Raw genomic sequence first — 17,471 nt, 5'->3', positions numbered from 1 at the left:
CCATAGCACGACCTTTAACCTTTGCTTCTTCAGCCAACTGTGCTTCAGCTTCTCTTGCATGATGTAGCAACCCATTATAGTGGTGTAACTTTGAAAACGAACAATGCCTTTGATGTCATACTTCAAGCCATGTAGGAAACGCTGCATTGTCATCTCAAGAGACTCACGGACACGGCCACTCTGTATAAGCGACTCCATCTCCATGTAGTATTCATCAACAGTCTTCACACCTTGTCTCAATAGGGTCAACTTATCATAAATAGTACGCAAATAATTAGTGGGCACGAAACAAAAATTCATCGCCTCCTTCATAGCACGCCATGTGGTAATAGGTGGCTCACCATGTCTCCCTGGACCTTGGTTGCTCCAAGACGCGATTGCATGTGAGTCCCTCCAGCGCTCACTAGATTGATCGGTCGCGAGTCGACGTCGATTGAGACTTGCTTGCTCGTTTGACAGCCGCACTCGATTCCTCTCCAAGATAAAACGATACGCATTAAGAGTCCCAACCGAAGTTCCGGATGGGAGCCGAGTATTGTTCGTTATGGCAGCCCGAGCTGCCTCCCACTCTTCTTCTGCGATAGTGTAATCGCTATCGTCGTTGATGGCGTTGTTTTCGGCGTTACGTCGCCTGCTGGCATGTGGAGTGCGCTCTCCTTCTTCTTCTCCTCCGTTCCCTGCGTTAAGGATAGCATATATCTGGTGATGCGCCATCCTCCAGGTAGCTGTCCTAGTGGCGCTGTCGATACTTTCCTCTCCTAATGAATATTTGGCGCTGCAGACGAACGGTGTATCGTCTGATCCCAATCCATGCCTGGTGTCGCAGTTTAGGCAGTAGTATGAGGTCATATCGGATGACATAGAATCATCAGATCCGACCGACATAGATGATATCGATCGAGGGGTTGCTGGCGATGAAGGGTTTGTCGACGCAGTCAGTCCAGCCGATAGATTGATCGAGGATGACGTGGTCGATCCAGTTGCTGACGAAGATGGCGTCCTTGCTGATCTCGAGACGAATTGCTCGGGCAGCCGAAGGATACCTTCGGTGTTGATGTTGTAGTGGATGCTTACAAACGTCATGCCCAAACCTCCTTGCAGATCCGACAAGATCGGGCGGGACGAGTCGCTATGCGGTGTGAACTCGAAGGACCCGAATCGAATTGAGTTCCCCGAGCTTGGCGATGAAGGAGCCGGCGATGATGTCAGTGGCGTTGATGAAGTTGCTGATGTCATTGCTGAAGCAGCCGATGCTGGATCTTGTGCCAACATGTTTCCCACGGACGGCGCCAATTGTCAAGGGTACTCCTCGGTAATGCCCTCCTTTTGGGGCTTAGGGTAGACGGAATCCTACGGGCTGACACGAGACATCGTACACCAAACAAACAGGGAGAGAGATTTACCCAGGTTTGGGGCCCTCGATGAGGTAAAACCCTTACTTCCTGCTTGTCTGATCTTGATTATTAAAACTATCGGGTTACAACGGGTTGCCGGAGGCTTCGACTATGATCTCGTCAAGAGGCTAAGTTTTCTTATGACCTAGCTCTAGACTTGCGGTGGTTATGGCTACGATGATTGTGTGTCCCTCGGCAGACCCTCTCCTGATACTTATTGCGAGCCAGGTCTCAAGAGTTCTATCCGGGTTCGACTAGGTTACAAAGAGTTCTACATCTAAACTTTCCTAGTTCCTTCGTCTTCTCGCCTTGTTCTTCAAGAATCCTTATTTGGAACCGACATATCGGCCCACCTTGGTCGGTGGTTGATCTTCATGGGCCCCTGGTTGGACCGTAGGAGGTAGTGTAATACTAGTTACCCGAAGGGTAATGCCCACATCAACTAGTTTCCATGATAAGAGATATGGACATGTGAACAATACTCTATATAGGATGCATCCACACCTGCTCAAAATGTATGGGCTCAAATCATTTAAAAAATGCAAGTTTAGCATCTCCTGCCAGGTCGTCAAAATGGCATCCGGAAAAAAACGTTGGATCGAGCATTTGGGGGATGCTGTCGCGCGTCTCTACCCAGCCGCATCCCCAAACGTGACCCCCAATTTTTTTTACCGTTTGTGGTATATGAAGACACGGCCAATTTAAACATAGCACACAAATAAATATGTTTGGCAATATTGTTTTCAAACTAAAAATTAACAAACAACTACCCCAAATAAATAGAAGTTGGACTAGATGAAGACGTCAGCGCAGTTGATGTCCTTTGAGTCTTCATAGATGCTCTACGAGATCATGTTGCTGTTGAGCGTGAACAATGGTGTAACAGATTTCTGCTTGCATGACGAGAAAATTAGCAAACTCTATAGGAAACTGGTGATCAACATCCTCAAGAGGGCGCTGAAAGTCGTAGGGACCAACATACCTGGCCCGAGTCTTGCGGTCATTCTCGATGGTCATGTTGTGCATGATCACACAAGCTTCCATCAGCTCCTACATTTGGTTGTGAGACCAGCAAAGAGCAGGATACCGAACAACAACAAATTGAGATTGAAGCACACAAAATTAATGACCTCTCGACATCCTTCCGCTTCAAAAGTGCACTCATCAGCTATGGCAACTTCCTTAAAACCTACCACGAGTGAGCGAGCTATTCCTTTTTGGGATAGGCTCCGGAGAAGAGCGTGAGCCCTCCTTGCGCTGGGAAGTCCTTTATAGGATCTGACACCTCCCCAACGTGACGTACCTTGCTCCGAAAGAAGGGAACATGTGAATACATCTTCTTCTCGGTGTTCTTCGGTCATTCCTAACCGATCTCTTTGCTTGTGATGTTTATCTTTCTGATAGACTTTGTTCTTGAAGTGCTTTGTATCATCATCTAGGTTGCCTCACCTAGTTTGCATTAGGCACACTTATATTTTCGCAGAGGCTAAAATTGCACAAAAAAGAAAATTTTAGAACCTATGCACTCCCTCGAGGTTCTCTATTCTTTCAATGAATCATTTACAACAAAATATAATGGTAGCTCAAAAATACCAATAATGATTAAATGTTTCCATTATTGAAAATGATTTTGATTTTTTGTTAATTATTCTAAGAACAACTTGCACCATTAATACAAATTGATGTTATAAAGAGAAGAACTACATGCTACACATCGCAGACCCATTTAGAACATACTATGCTAGAGGGATGCATATTTGCATGGTTTTAAAACTATTCTTGACATCCTTCAACTCAATGACTTTTGGCATGTCCGGCTGCTCCTTATGGTACCTTCCAGTTGTATTCGTGACTTCATGCATTTCTTCGTTTACTTGATCCCCAAGTGTGTGGGTGTTGTAGGAAAGATGTTTAATACCTAACATACTCATGTCCATGTTTTTTTAATTTATTTGACCATGAACCTCTTTATTTCTGAGATTCTAGTGAAATAGTAGAATAGGTGTACCCGAGCGTGATAAAATAACAAAAGACTACTGATGCAAAAAAAGGGTAAAACATGCAAAATGTACTCATTACAAACCGATCGTGCGGGGAACTATGTTGCATGGGGAGAAGTGATAGAAGTCTTGTGGCGCATGGACACTCTCTAGACGTAGGTGTTCGAAGCTCATGTGTATGGAGGTATTCACCTACGCTAATATGGCCCACCACATGGTATCATGGTGAGGACACGCGTACGACCACGACCACGGTCCATGTTGGGCCCACAACATGAATAAGTCATTCTCACCTACTCTCACTGAGCACTGCCCGTGCCGTTTGTCCGTACCGACTCCAAAAAGGTCTCAATCTGCTTAGAAAAACACAAGGAAAATAAGAACAAAAACTAGAGCATAAATATAGGGAATTAGCTTATCATAAAAACTAAAAATAAATTATAAGTGATGCCTAACTTTGTGTAATGTCAAGTGGAGAAATTTCATCCCGATGCTTACTACGAATCTTATCATTTGTAGTCGATAGACAAACCTCTGCAAGACTACGAATTTTTTTGCTTATCAAATAGGTTAAAGACCTTTTGTATTCGATAGACAACCTTCAGATGAAACACTGTCACCAAGCATGAATTCACCCATTCGATGACTTAGGGGCCAGGCAAGGGTGGGGGCTAGCATCCAACGATTATATTAGTACATGAGCGTGTGCGTAAGGGTTAGGGCGCTCCGTCCTGATGGCTCTATGTATCATCCCGGGCTGGCCATCAAATGTCATGATGCTCTTGGGAGATGTGGATTGAAAAATTGCTGAAGCGTCAACAAATCTTATTTACTTTGATATTTTGTAGTTATACTTCAAAAATGTCCATTTTCCCTTGTCATTCTTTAACTATAAAGCACTACAAGAAATATTTTGACCCATGATAATTTTCCCGTGGCAATCTCAAGGAACATCATAGATGGCACAAATTGGTAATGGTTTCTACCATTTAGTGATGGATCTTCTTCTGGCCCATCATCCCATATAAATGGATGAAGATCCAACACCACGTCTTTCCTCCCATCCTTAGTGAATTTGGTATGGCGCACCAAAAGATAGCGGGCCGCGTCACTTTCTTCCTTATATAGTTGTGTGCGGCCCACCAAATGAGAGCGCCCTTAGTTCCCTTCTTATATAAACTAACCCTAGCAGCATCTCTCGTCTTCCTCTCAGCCGCCGCCACCAATCCTAGATCTATGTCACCTTCCACCCATGCCTCCTTCCATCCCTCAACGGTGCTCCCCACAAATTCCCGTCCATAATCTCCAAATCCGATCCTAGATCCAGACACACTATCTTCCTTTCTCTAGCCAAATCGTCTTGATCGCCACCAGAGAAGAGAAGGGGCGCCCATGTGGATTCATCATATCTACCGTTATTATGCATGCCATGTCTATGTGCTCGTCATATGGTACTGTGTTATAGCATTTCTACTTACACAAAATTAGCTACTATGAATTCGTTGTGGCAAAACATAAGTATTTGCCAAATTCTATTTTTCGCATTTGTTTATGTAATTTTGTACAGACTTCTGGCATACGCATAGTTCTAAAATGTTCCTTTTGTTGTAAGTTAGTTCTAGGAAACCATAGTTCCTTGGTCTGTCACCGCATATATGCATACATGCCATGTATTACCTGCTACTGTATTTAATTGATATACTTTTTACTTTTTAAGTTTGCTAATGTAAGCTATCACTATGTATTTTCCATGCCATAAAAGGTAGAATTACACAAATAACCTGTTTAGTAATTTAGGTCCAAAAGAGTAAAAATATAAACATTTTTTATTCTTAATATGAAAACTTTACATAGTTGCACAAAAATAATCAGATTGGTAAAGAATTAAAATTTAGTTTCTAAATATATTAGCGTTGAAGGTAGTTGAAATAGATGGTCCTACAAAAAATAGGTATCCACATATATAACCATGGCTGTCATACCATATCTTCAGTCTCTGTCTATTTTCTGCTCACATTTACTCTTTATCTTGACTATCCGTGTGTTTGGATGCTGAAGTGATAAGTTTTTATATTGAGAATATGTCGATTTGTCATCCATATTTCTAACATGTGTGTTTTCACATGGAGATATACTCAACACAATACTAGACATGAGCAAGGTGGAGTCCGAAAACATGCAGTTAGAGGATCTATAATTAAGCATGATCGGCGTACTTGAGGAGTCCATGGGCTTGGCAAACATCGCCGCAAGAACTTACTCGGCAATGCCATCAAGTTCATGACGAATGCCATGCTGTGCTTCGGGCGAGGCCAACCACCCCATCCCTAAGAACCCCTATAGGTTCACACCTCGACGTAACCGAGTTGGGATCATTGTGAAGTGACTTGTGATAAAAAGGAGGTGCATGCCACTTACAAAGGATTGGACAATGCCAAGTCCTAGGCTGCTGACACCATGCTTGGGGCTTGGAATTGTCCAATCTTTTGTAAATGGAATCGTCCAATCCTTTGAGAACTATATTCAGGTGAAGGAAGGTCATGGAGCCACCGGCCTCGGGCTTGGAGTCGTCTAATCCTCATCCAATCCTTTGAGAACTATATTCAGGTGAAGGAAGGTCATGGAGCCACCGGCCTCGGGCTTGGAGTCGTCTAATCCTTTTGTAAGTGGCATGCGCCTCCTTTTCATGCATGCTAAAAATATCAAGTTCTAATGATTCTATATTAGTTCTACAATTTTGCTAGTTTCCAGTTCTCTCGGTGTGTCCTAAAATTAAAAACAACTAAGCCTAAAGATTTACTCAGGAAATTCTTATGCAACTTTAGTAGAGAAAAAGTTACTGTAATTTTTCTTTCAGTCCTATATAAGTTACTTTGTGGATAAGGATGGCCACAATCAAAGACCAGAATTAAAACTAGTCAAAGTGCACTTCAGATCAAAACATCTTTTGTATGCGAACACATAGATAAAATGATATTGTTTTGCATTTTGCTTTTTGTTTTACTTATTATGTTCTTTTTACTTTGTATTACTTATGATGTTGTTACTTGTTGTATACATGCTACTCCATTTATTGCTCTTGTTTTCATAGGTTCGTTTGATTGGAGGAGAGCTCAACATAAAGGACAAGAGCTTGGGAAACGGATGCGTGTTTCGGCTGTAATGTCTTCTTCAAGATCAGCGAGATGCTAGAGGCCGAGGAGAACATTGATCAAGGGAGGACGGTGACCTCGCTGTCCAGGGAAGTCAACTACTTCAAGGGCGGCCACTGCATCCTCCCTGTCCAGGAAGCATGGATGGAGAGCGTGAGAAATCACCTCTCATCTCAATTGGTTGTGGTGTTCTAGGTGTTCTCTCACCCTCTCACAGCTGTATCCATGTTCTGGCTTGCCTTTTTATCTCTCACACACAACCACGAACGGTGGCCAGGGTTTTCTCCTTTCACCTCTCAAGGAGGCAGCACGGCCGTTGGATGCGAACGTTGATCAACGGTTGAATGAAGATGGAATTCTTGAGCTGATGTTGGTCTGCCAAGACACCTCAATGTGGGGTGGCCTAACAGACACAACTAGGAAAACACATATAGACGCAGGTATACCGCTGACGCACCAAATAAGTGGTATGCCAACACTATTTACCGCCGGTGAACCACTTATTTGGTATTGCCGGCGATAGCGGGATACTGCTAGCATACATGTAAATAAGGATGCCAGGGTAAGTCATTGTCTAAGACACACGAGAATACGAGATAAGTAAGCACCGTATAGGACATCAGAGCGTCCAAGAAAGAATTATATTTTTGGTTAACCCACTAGTGCAATCTGAATTTGTTGAGAAAACAAGTACAACTACATATTTATCTGCTAGATACTTCGAGTACAACTCCAATCACATCGTACCAAAGAGAGCCTTCTCTAGAATGCATGGATACCTTCCTACTTGGTTACGTTGTCCAACCGTAGATTGATACATATATGTTCGACCATGTATCGTTGCGTCGGAGCGACAAGCTTCCACAGCAAAATCGAATGATGTCGAAGTGAATTCGGATGTAACTTTTTCCTACTATCATTTTAATATATTATACATTTTTCCGATTTCATATGCATTGTTAATGTCATTTTACCTTTTTCTAAACTTTTTTTTCAAAACAAATCGAAATTCAATTTTTTTAATTTCCCCTAATAGTAGGTTGCGTAACATACAGAAATCTCAAAAGACTGTATTTTTAAAATTTTCTATCATTTTCTTTTTACATTTTACAAAGCAAAAAAGCCCTAGAATGCCTTTAGTCCCAGCTGATAATGAACTTGGACTAAAGGGTTTCGTGACCCGCGCTGTTCCAATCGGGACTAATGCGGCCCATTAGTCCCGGTTCCTTTTTTAACCGGAAGCTAAAGCTCTCATTTTCTACTAGTGTAAGAAAAAAGCCGTAAGCTTTGGGATGGAGATAGTAATGATTACATGTTCAAACAGAATCACTTAATATAAAAAAGGAAAACATATTCGATTATAAATAGAACGTAAGAAAAACATATTAATAATGCCAACTCAATGGCAAAGCATTATCTCTTTTTGAAAAAATCCAATATAATTTAAACAATTAAGATCGTTTGATTATCCCTCGTTTGATGTGCATCCCAGTCTTGATTATCTTTTTTACCGATAAAATAAATGTCATCTTAACAAGATAATAATACGGTCAAAGAAAGTATGACATGTCTTTCAAATATCTAGAAATCTCTGAAGTCTCCAATTCTTCTAGTATGAATAATAAATAACTCAAGCTTATCTTGTATATATACTACGATCTAGTCAATGATAGGTCTCTGTAATATAAGCAATGTTATTCATGAACTTAGAATACGAGTCTATGTTTGGAGGTAAATAGCATATGTTTTCCGTCAATTTTGCGCAGTGTTCACTGAAACAAGCATAACTTTCTCACACCAAGTCCGTTTTCAATGTATGACCACCCAATGTTTTCAGAAAAAACACTTTCATCTATGTGTATTCATATAAAATCAAGGTAGGGAGTTTCCCTACCTTTTCCTACTAGGATCTTTGCCCCTGCTCTTCACGAGGATAGTTTTACATGCATGAGAGAAGAGCGAGAAAAAAAAACAGAACATATATTGGAGGAAATTGGGAAATAATTGAGATAAGATTTATAATTCTTAACATTTTTAAAAAAATCTTTAGAACATTATAATCCCCAACGGAGGAAGTACATGACATCACATACTTTTATGCTAATGTGCTCACTTTTCAGGTGATGAGCGCAGATTGCACACCGTTGAGGAACCCCAAGAGGAAGGTATGATAAGCACATCAACAAGTTTTCTCTCAGTAAAAAACCAAGGTTTAATCGACCAGTAGGAGAAAGGTGTGACTTCTGAAGGTGTTGCTAGCTGACTATTGGCAGGGCGCACTACCGGCGTCAGCAACAACGTGGAACCTGCACACAACACAACCAAAATACTTTTCCCAACTAATAGTGAGGTTTTCAATCTCACCGGTTTTGCTGAAAACAAATGATTGAATGTATAGTGTGAAAAGAGATGTTTGTTTGCAGTATAATTAAAGAAAAACAGTGCTCACAGTAAGTAAACAGAACATGATGATTGTATCAGTGTAAAAGAAAATACCGGGATCCACAGTTCACTAGAGGTGTCTCTCCATAAAGATAAATAACATGCTGGGTGAACAAATTACAGCTAGGCAATTGACAGAATAAAGACCATACATGACAAGATGATTACTATGAGATTTGTTTGGGCATTACAACATAATACATAGACCGTAATACAACTGCGTCTATGCCTAATAATCCACCTTCCGGTTATCGTATGAACCCCTTCCAGTATTAAGTTGCAAGCAACAGATTATCCCATTAAGCAATGTGTGTAAACTAAACAATAGAATTACCCTTGGATGAAAAATTGTTGTTTTCTCCCTAGTAGCAACAACACATCTACAATCTTAGAAGTTATTGTCACTCTTCCAGAAAACTAGAGGCATGAACCTACTATCGAGCATAAATACTCCCTCTTGGAGTCACAAGCATTTACTTGGCCAGAGCAACTACTAGCAACGGAGAGCATGCAAGATCACAAATAATATATGACAAATATATAATCGATCTCAACATAGTATTCAATATTCATCGGAACACAACATGTAGCATTACATAAAGATGATCTTGATCATGATATGCAGCTCACAAGATCTGAACATGAGGCACAAATTAGAGAAGACAACCATCTAGCTAATGCTATGGACCCATAGTCCAGGGATGAACTACTCACGCATCACTTCGGAGGCGGGCATGATGATGTAGATGCCTTAGGTGATGATCTCCCCCTCTGGCAGGGTGCCAAGAAGAGCTTCAGAACCCTCCCGAGCTAGGGTCTGCGATGGCGGCCGCGACGGAACTTTTCGTGGATGGAAGCTCGGGTGTTTAGGTTTTTCCCAAGATCATGAATAAATAGGCGGAAGGGCGAGGTCGGTGGCCGCATGGCGGGCCCACACCACCCCTTGTAGTGGGCCACACCCAGGCCGCCATGTGGCGCCTCCTCATCCCCCTCTGGACTATGTCTTCGTTACGGTAAAATATTGACTTCGGCTTTTGTTTCATCCAATTCCGAGAATATTTCCTATACAACTTTTCTGAAAAACAAAATAGCAGAAAACAGGGAACTAGCACTGTGGCATCTTGTCAATAGGTTAGTGCCGGAAAATATATAAAAGTGCAACAAAGTGTAAGCAAAACATATATAAATTGGTGTAAAACAAGCATGTAGCATCAAAATTTATAGATACGCTTGCAACGTATCAGCATCCCCAAGCTTAACTCCTGCTCGTCCTCGAGTAGGTAAGTGATAACAAAAATAATTTTTGTGGTGACATGAAGCCAACACAATCTTGATGAAGTTATTGTAAATCATTGTGAGATGGGATCAAAATACTCTACATAGGCATGATAGATATAATGTATCAATAGAACTTAGCAACTATGTTATAACATGAAAAGTAACTCAAACAAAGGATCATGAATAATTGTATATTGAAAGCAACTGTTTGTTTATGAGCATAGATAAAACATAGCAGATTGGTACTCAACATGTCCTTTATGAAGTAGAAAAACATAAATGCGAAGTTCAAACGGTGACTAGATACAAGTAATTTGAGAACAAACAATAGCATAATTATGAATCAATCAATAACAATTTTGGGACTATGCACATTATACTCAGAATGACAACCATGCTCTCTTAATTGGTGCATAAAGAAGAAGATGAAGACTCGACATAAAAGTAAAAAAGGCTCTTTTCAGAGGAAGCAAGATTAACAAGTTTTATAAACCTTCTAAAAAGTACGGTACCCATTAGCTTTGAGATCTCATCACCCATATCATAAGCATCTTGAATGGTTAAAGTTAATGTGAGGGAAAATATGAGTTATATGCTTGACAAATCTCAAGTTGAAAATATCGTGCCCCTTGAATACGAGTACCTAAACCTCATGCTACTCAACTTAGGTTCCAAATAAGTTCTTATCATTGTAAGTATACATGTATCATTGAGAACGCCAACGGGGTACCTCCTGCCCCATGATATAGAAGTTCTCCTGCCTATAGGAGCAATCTCATACCAAAATGACAAGACAAACAGACAATGAGCATCTCAGCAATTCTTTTATTTACTATGGGCATAGCTTTTTATTGAAGATGCGTCATAGAATGCTCACTATGGTTTGCAGTAAATTTTCACCATGAATGATGCATGGCTTAAGTTGGCCGCTCAGGCGTTTCTCTAACATATATACAAACTTCATGGACTTACAAGTTTCCATTTTATTTCACACCGCTAGGCATCCATAAACAAAAGAACAGGATATCAACTAAATAGGAATAAGTGCAATGTTGAAAGCGTGCCCCATGAACGCATGGTTGTGCTAACTCCCAACTCGCAATTGGCAAGCATATACTCTTCGTAAGATAGTCACAATGGCTCAAGTTTATTAAGTGCAAAAAAGTAAATGTGCCATCAAGTTCGTGAGAGTTTTACTAACTAATTTTCTCATGACAAAATTTAATTTGGAAGATAAATAAAAACATGATGAATATACTTGGAATAGCAATAATACTAGTAGGTAGATATGGTGGACACAATTGGCAAACTTTGGTTTTTGGTGGTTGGATGCACGAGTAGAGCTCATACTCAGCACATGCGAAGGCTAGCAAAAGACTGAGAGCGACCAACTAAGAGAGCAATAATTGCCATAATCATGCATATCGACAAAACATTATTAATCAAAGCATAAAGTGATATTACAAGTCAAAAAATAAATGATCATAGAGGCTTTAGTTGACTGGTTGTAGTCATAACAAGATGTAAACATGTGCCAAGTCAACCCAATAAAGCATCAAAGGAGAATACCACAATATTATGCTTTGTATGACGAAAACAACACATGATTCTTTCAATGGCACATTATGCACTCTCAGATATTTGAGACAAGTCATGCTATAACAATAAATAATAAGCATATAACAAGAATAACATCCAACATGACATGCCAAAGTCTATGCCACAGTCTATACAAGCTTCCTTTTGCATCACTATAGACATGAAACATTTTACTCGTGTCCAACGCCAATCAACTTATTTGAAATAACTCTCATAGATAAAAATCAATATGGACCAGAGAGCTAATCATACATAAATAAAGAATACTAACAAGATCTGAACAAAATAAGAATAGAAAACCAACAGCTAAACGCAGTACTAGCAAACTAGAACACCCGCAGAACAATAAGAGCGGAAACTAGTGTGTTCTATGAAATAAAAACGGAGCATGTCATTCTCCAAAATAAATATGATGGGATCCAACCATATGCTAAAGCAAACAAAAAAACAAAACTAAAAATAAAAATAAAGACGCTCCAAGAACAACACATAGTATATGAAACAATAAAAATATAGCGCATAGAAAGATGACATGTTGCTTTGTTGATGAAGAGGGGATGCCTTGGGCATCCCCAAGTTTCGACGCTTGTACCTCTTGGATATTTCTTGGGGTGACATAGGCATCCCTAAGCTTGAGCTTTTGTCCATACTTTATCTCATTAGATCGTTATTCTCTCCCTACACTTGAAAACTTCTTTCATACAAAACTTCACACAATTCTTATTAGCAGCATTAGTGTAATCAAAAACACAAATCCACTTGGGTTCAGTTCTAACATAGATTAAACATCTATTAAAGTATTAGCTACTGTAGAAACATCTTCAAAAATCCCTTTTCTCAAAAGAACTCAAAAAGGAAAAGAGATTTAGAGGCAAATGCAAATAGTGGCAAAAATCTGTCAAAACGGAACAACCGGTAAAGATCAATTTTTTCGAAAATCTTCTGTTGCTCATATCGAAAAGTGTTCAACTAACGAAAGTTAGATAATTACCTGGGGCCTATGATCAATACTTTGCAGCTCAAAATTCCGCTCTGGCTGGGAAAACGAATTTTTATGGTGACATCACAAAATCTGTTTTCAGGACAGCAACTTTCCCAAATCTTACTTTCTTCCTATTAGAGGCTATTCTTGGCACAAAAACGAAATAAAAATGATAAGGAGAGGTTATTACAAAGTTAATAACTTCCAAGACTAACCAAAATAAAAATTACAAAAATAAACATGGTTTATCTCCCAAGAGTGCTTTTATTTAACGCCTTTTAGCTAGGCGCAGAAAAAGATCTAGCATCAAGTATTTTCAAGTGAAGAAGCATCGACATCATAAATTGTTGTAATAATAGAATAATAAGGTGGCTTATTTGTTTTTCTAGTTAAGTGTTCCATACCTTTCTTGAGTAGGAATTGATATTTAATAATCCCATCTCTCATATCAATAGCAGCACCAACAGTTCCTAAGAAACGGTCTTCCCAAAATAATTGGACAAGAAGCATTGCATTCAATATCCAAAACAACAAAATCAACAGGGACAAAGTTATTATTATCCATAATAAGAACATTATTAACTCTCCCCAAAGATTTCTTTGTAGCAATATCAACAAGATGACCATCCAAATAATATTGTTCCAATAGTGGAAAATCAAGCATATCATAGATTTTTCTAGGCATAACAGAAATACTCGCACCAAGATCACATAAATAATTGCAATAAAATCCATCTACTTTCATCTTAATGACAGGCTCCATCTTATAACTTTTTAGGAATAGAAGCTTCACGTTTTAATTTCTCTTCTCGAATTTGCATGAGAACATTTGTAATATGTTTCGTGAAAACTATATTTATAGCACTAGCATTAGGACTTCTAACAAGCTTTTGTAAGAACTTAATTACTTTAGAGATATTGCAATCATCAAAATCAAAGTCGTGTTTATCAAAGGTAAGAGGACTATTGTCTCCCATACTCTGAAAAATTTCAGCACACTTATCAGAAGCAGTTTCAGTGGTTCTGGGCAATTTTGTAGAAGGAGTGGGGACTTTTCCTACACCAATTACTTTACCATTAATAGTAGGAGGATTGATAGAATTTGAAACTTCATTACTACTGGTGGTGGTGATGGTACAAACTTTACTCTATTATTATTTCTAGCAATTTCATCCTCTCTTTCCCACCTAGCATGCAATTCTGCCAACGTCCTAACATTGTCATCAATTCTAACTTGAATGGCATTCAAAGTTTTAATTTCTTTAACATTGTGAGGCATAAACTTTAATTTAAGAAATTCAACATCATGAGCAAGCCTATCAACTTTAGAAGCAAGAACATTAATTTTTCCAAACTTTTCCTCAACAAATTTATTAAAATCAGTTTGTTTACAAATAAAGTCCCTAAGCATGACTTCAAGATCAGAGGGTGCACTTTTATTGTTGCTATAGTAATTACCATAAGAATTTCCATAATAATTACCATTATTAGAAGGATATGGCCTATAATTGTTGCTACCAAAATTATTCCTATAAGCATTGTTGTTGAAATTATTGTTTTTAATGAAGTTCACGTCAACATGCTCTTCTTGAGCAACCAAAGAAGCTAATGGAATATTATTTGGATCAAAATGAGCTTTACCATTAACAAGCATAGACATAATAGTACCAATATTATCACTCAAAGATGAGGTTTCTTCAACAGAATTTACGTTCTTACCATGTGGAGCTCTCACGGTGTGCCATTCAGAATAATTTATCATCAAGGAGTTTTGTTGCAGCCCCCAAACTAATGGACATAAAGGTACCTCCAGCAGCTGAATCCATAAGGTTTCTTGAAGAAAAAATTTAGTCCTGCATAAAAAGTTTGGATGATCAAGCAAGTAGTCAGTCCATGAGTGGGGCCATTATTTACCAAAGATTTCATTCTTTCCCAAGCTTGAGCAACATGTTCATTATCAAATTTTCTAAATTTCATTATGTCACTTCTCAAGGATATAATCTTAGAAGGAGGATAATATTTTCCAGTAAAATCATCTTTGCATTTAACCCAAGAATCAATACTATTTCTCTCCATAAAGATAAATAACATGATGGGTGAACAAATTACAGCTGGACAATTGACAAAATAAAGACCATACATGACAAGATGATTGCTATGAGATTCGTTTGGGCATGACAACATAATACATAGACCGTAATCCAACTACATCTATATATGACTAATAGTTCACCTTCCAGTTATCGTCTGAACCCCCTTCCAGTATTAAGTTGCAAGCAATAGATTACCGCATTAAGCAATGTGTGTAAAGTAAACAATAGAATTACCCTTGGATAAAACATTGTTGTTTTCTCCATACTAGCAACATCACATCTACAATCTTAGAAGTTATTGTCACTATTCCAGAAAACTAGAGGCATGAACCTACTATCGAGCATAAATACTCCCTCTTGGAGTCATGGTGCGTCACAAACGTATCTATAATTTTTTATGCTCCATGCTTGTTTTACACCAATTTATATATGTTTTGCTCATACTTCGTTGCACTTTTATACATTTTCCGGCACTAACCTATTAACAAGATGCCACAGTGCCAGTTTCCTGTTTTCTGCTGTTTTGTATGTCAGAAAAGTTGTACCGGAAATATTCTCGGAATTGGACGAAACAAAAGCCAAAGTCAATATTTTTCCGTAATAAAGACAGAGTCCAAAGGGGAGTCGAAGGGGGGTAGCAGGGCGGCCACCCTAGCCCTAGGCGCGGCCTGGCCCTGGCCCGCGCCTAGGGGTGGTGTGGGACCCCCTGGCCTCCACCGACATCACCCCTCCGCCTATTTATTCATGATCTCGGGAAAACCCTGAAGACCGGAGCCCCCATCCACGAAAAGTTTCGTCACGGCCGCCATTGCAGAACCCATCTCGGGAGGGTTATGAAGCTCTTCTCGACACCCTGCCAGAGGGGGAAATCATCGTCGGAGGCATCTACATCGCCATGTCCGCCTCCGAAGTGATGTGTGAGTAGTTCATCCCTGGAATATGGGTCCATAGCAGTAGCTAGATGGTTGTCTTCTACAATTTGTGCCTCATGTTTAGATCTTGTGAGCTGCCCTACATGATCAAGATCATCCTTATGTAATGCTACATGTTGTGTTTGCTGGGATCTGATGAATATTGTATACTATGTTGAGATCAATTATATATTCTTGTCATATGTTATTTGTGATCTTGCATGCTCTCCGTTGCTAGTAGATACTATGGCCAAGTAGATGCTTGTGACTCCAAGAGGGGGTATTTATGCTCGATACTAGGTTCATGCCTCTAGTTTTCTGGAAGAGTGACAACAACTTCTAAGATTGTATATGTGATGTTGCTACTAGGGAGAAAACAACAATGTTTTATCCAAATGTAATTCTACTGTTTACTTTACACACATTGCTTAATGCGATAATCTGTTGCTTGCAACTTAATACTGGAAGGGGTTCGAACAATAACCGGAAGGTGGATTATTAGTCATAGACGCAATTGGATTACGGTCTATGTATTATGTTTTAATGCCCAAACAAATCTCATAGTAATCATCTTGTCATGTATGGTCGATATTCTGTCAATTGCCCAGCTGTAATTTGTTCACCCAACATGTTATTTATCTTTATGTAGAGACACCTCTAGTGAACTGTGGACCCCGGTCCTTTCCTTTACACTGATAAATTCAACCACTGCAATCCTGCTCTGTTACTTTCTGCAAAGCTCAGTTCTCTTTAATTACTGCAAACATATTTTTCCACTCGATACGTCTAATCCTTTGTGTTCAGCAAACTGGTGAGATTGACAACCTCAAAGTAAGTTAGAGTAAAGTATTTTGATTGTGTTGTGTGCAGGTTCCACGTTGTTCCTGACGCCAGTAGTGCGCCCTACCACTAGTCAGCTAGCAACACCTTCAGAATTCACGCCTTTCTCCTACTGGTTGATTAAACCTTGGTTTCTTACTAAGGGAAAACTTGATGATGTGCTCATCACACCTTCCTCTTGGTGTTTCCCAAGCTCTTCCACAACAACCGCCATCAAGATTGTCTGGCGCCGTCCCTAGAGCACCATCAAGATTTTCTGGCGCCGTTGCCGGGAAGAAAGAGGATTTCTGCAAGCGGAGCCTCTCATCTCCAATGTCTTTACTTTGTTATTGTTTTGCTTAGTTTATTTTATTTGCCTCAAGTTTGTAGCTCTATGGCTTAGTGGTGTTCTTGGGGTCTCCAATTAAGTTGTGGAGTTTCCTCAAGTGCAAGGCCTTTGTGGCGATATATTGGGAGCATCCAATTAAGTTGTGGAGATAGCCCCAAGCTTTGTGCGGGTTCGGTGACTGATACGTCTCCAACGTATCGATAATTTCTTATGTTCCATGCTACTTTATTGATGATACCTACATGTTTTATGCACATTATATGTCATATTTATGCATTTTCTGGAACTAACCTATTAACAAGATGCCGAAGAGCCGATTCTTGTTTTCTCGCTGTTTTTGGTTTCGGAAATCCTAGTAAAGAAATATTCTCGGAATTGGACGAAACTTTCGCCCGGGGTCCTATTTTTGCACGAAGCTTCCGGAAGACCGAAGACCTAACGAAGTGGGGCCA

The sequence above is a fragment of the Lolium rigidum genome, chromosome 1 (assembly GCF_022539505.1).
Source record: "Lolium rigidum isolate FL_2022 chromosome 1, APGP_CSIRO_Lrig_0.1, whole genome shotgun sequence".
Lineage (NCBI taxonomy): Eukaryota > Viridiplantae > Streptophyta > Magnoliopsida > Poales > Poaceae > Lolium > Lolium rigidum.
The sequence above is the reverse complement of the archived record's forward strand: the minus strand, read 5'-3'. Positions refer to the sequence as shown.